Source organism: Peromyscus maniculatus, chromosome 4 (genome assembly GCF_049852395.1).
Source record: "Peromyscus maniculatus bairdii isolate BWxNUB_F1_BW_parent chromosome 4, HU_Pman_BW_mat_3.1, whole genome shotgun sequence".
Classification (NCBI taxonomy): Eukaryota; Metazoa; Chordata; class Mammalia; order Rodentia; family Cricetidae; genus Peromyscus; species Peromyscus maniculatus.
Window position 1 is genome coordinate 42,415,881 of NC_134855.1, and position 2,739 is coordinate 42,418,619.

The 2,739-nt window shown below is 43.6% G+C and overlaps 1 pseudogene; it reads left to right on the plus strand.

Moving 5' to 3' along the window:
* Positions 1–317: 317 nt before the first annotated feature.
* Positions 318–1,132, plus strand: LOC102916926 (large ribosomal subunit protein uL29 pseudogene; annotated as a pseudogene).
* The last annotated feature ends 1,607 nt before the right edge of the window (positions 1,133–2,739 follow it).

The window sequence follows — 2,739 nt, forward strand, 5'->3', positions numbered from 1 at the left end:
AATTATGTTTTCTTGACTTATGCTTCAGAGATGCGTGTTTCTATTAGAATATCCACAGAGTTTAGGTAACTAGTAAGGAACTAGTTAGAAGGAAGGGATCTTCCAAGATAGAGCAGCTAGAGTATACTGGCTGTTATATATATATATATATATATTATATGGTGTTGGGAATAATAGAGAAAAGTTCTTTTGTGAAATGTTGCTGGGAATGTTTCTCTTCTTGGTGCAATGATTGAACTCCGTTGTCAACTACTGCACTGAAGGTGCCCAAGGTATTGGTTAAAAAACAAACAAACAAACAAACAAACCTCGTGATCATGCCTGTGACGGTATTTCCATACATGACAGGATTATGAGTTCTGACCTAATGAATGTCTTAATTTCTTGTTACTCCATGTTGCCGTGAATTCTTCCTACATTGCCTTCTTTGCTGCTTCCTGTTTCTCATGGAAGGGTTCTGTTCTTCCTCCCATTTCTTCATTATCATGGCCTGACACTTCAGAGAAACTCCCCTTATTCAAGTTATTTCGGGGAGGAGTTTGGTCACATCTACCCAAAAGTGACTGATATGCTTGATAATAGTAATGAATCTCATGGTTGCATATAAATATCAAAACTGAACAAATTAATCAATGAATATATTTTTACTTACTTTGCTAATGAAAAATATGGTCTCTCGGACCAGGCGGCCTCGGCGGTGAGGAGCTGAGCCAGGGCCAAGATTAAGGCGCTGGACCTGCACGGCAAGAAGAAGGAGGAGCTGCTAAAACAATAGGAGGATCTGAAGGTTGAGCTGTCCCAGCTTCGTGTCGCCTAGGTGACAGGCGGCACCGCGTCCAAGCTCTCCAAGATACGAGTCTTCCGCAAATCCATCACCCGTGTCCTCACCGTCATTAACCAGACTCAAAAAGAAAACCTCAGGAAATTCTACAAGGGCAAGAAGTACAAGCCTCTGGACCTGCAACCCAAGAGGATTAGAGACATGTGCCACCGGCTCACCAAGCACGAAGAGAAGCTGAAGACCAAGAAGCAGCAGCGCAAGGAGAGGTTGTACCCACTGAGCAAGTCCATCAGGTCAAGCCTGATGGAAAGCAATAAAGCACAAGACGGCTGAAAAGAAAGAAAGAAAGAAAGGAAGGAAGGAAGGAAGGAAGGAAGGAAGGAAGGAAGGAAGGAAGGAAGGAAGGAAGGAAGGAAGGAAGGAAGGAAGGAAGGAAGAAAGAAAGAAGAATATAGATACTGGTTCTAACTTCTATCAAATTGCCAAATACAATTAACAATATTTTTATTTAAAAAATTGTTTTCATTTTACAAATCAACCATAGATCCCCTCCCTCCCCTTCTCCTATTCCTCTCACCTCCTCCCCAACCACCACCCACTCCTCAGATGGGGAAGGTCTTCCTTGGGGAGTAGCAAAGTCTGGCATACTAATTTGAGGCAGGACCAAGTCACTTCACCTTGCATCAAGGCTGAGTAAGGTATCCCACTGTAGAGAATGGGCTACAAAAAGCCATTTCATGCACTGGGATAAGTTCTGGTCCCACTTCTAGGAGTCCCACAAACATATCAAGCCACACAACTGTCACTCACATTCAGGGGGCACAGTTTGGTCCCATGCAGGTTCCCTAGCTGTCAGTCTAGTGTCTGTGAGTCCCCACTAGCTAGGGTCAGTTGTCTCTGTGGGTTTCCTCATCATGATCTTGACCCTCCTTGCTCATATAATCCCTCCTCCCTCTCTTCAACTGAACTCCAGGAGCTCAGCCCAGTGCTTGGCTTTGGATCTCTACATCTGCTTCCATCAGTCACTAGATGTAGGTTTTAGTATGATAATTTGGGTAGTCACTAATCTGGTTACTGGGAAGGCCTGTTCAGGCACCCTCCCCACAATTCCTGGGGGTCTTAGCTGGGGTCATCCTTGTAGATTCCTGGGAACTTCCCTAGCACCAGGTTTCTCCCTAACCCCATAAAGGCCCCCTCTATCAAGATATCTCCTTCCTCGCTCTCCCTCTCTGTCCCTTCCCCAACATGGCCATCTAGACCCCTCACATTTCTATTCCCCATCCCCTCCTTTCTACCCCTTCCCAGTTAACCCAGGAGATCTTAGCTATTCCCCCTTTCCTGGGGTACTCAATGTATGTCCCTCTTAGGGTCCTCTTTTTTACCTAGCTTCTCTGGGTTTGTGGATTGTAGCCTGGTTATCCCTGGCTTTGCATCTACTGTCCACTTATGAGTGAATATATACCATCTTTTTCTTTCTGAATCTGGGTTACCTCACTCAGGATGATTTTTTCTAGTTCCATCCATTTGTCTACAAAGTTCATGATGTCATTGTTTTTTTACTGCTGAGTAATACTCTACTGTATATTGTCCCACATTATTTTTTAATTCATTCTTTGGTTGAGGGACATCTAGGTTGCTTCCAGGTTCTAGCTATTAAGAATAGTGTTGCTATGAACATAGTTGAGCAAGTGTTCTTGTGGAATAATTGAGCATCTTTTGGATATATGCCCGAGAGTAGTATCATTGGGCCTTGAGGTAGATTGATTCCCAATTTTCTAAATCTAATATATGGAGAAACTGCCATACTGATTTCCAGAGTGGCTGTACAAGTTTGCACTCTCACCAGTAGTGGAAGAGTGTTCCCCTTACTCCACATCCTCTCCAAAATAAACTGTCGATGTTGTTTTTGTTCTGAGCCATTCCAACAGGTATAAGATGTTATCTCAGAGTTGTTTTGA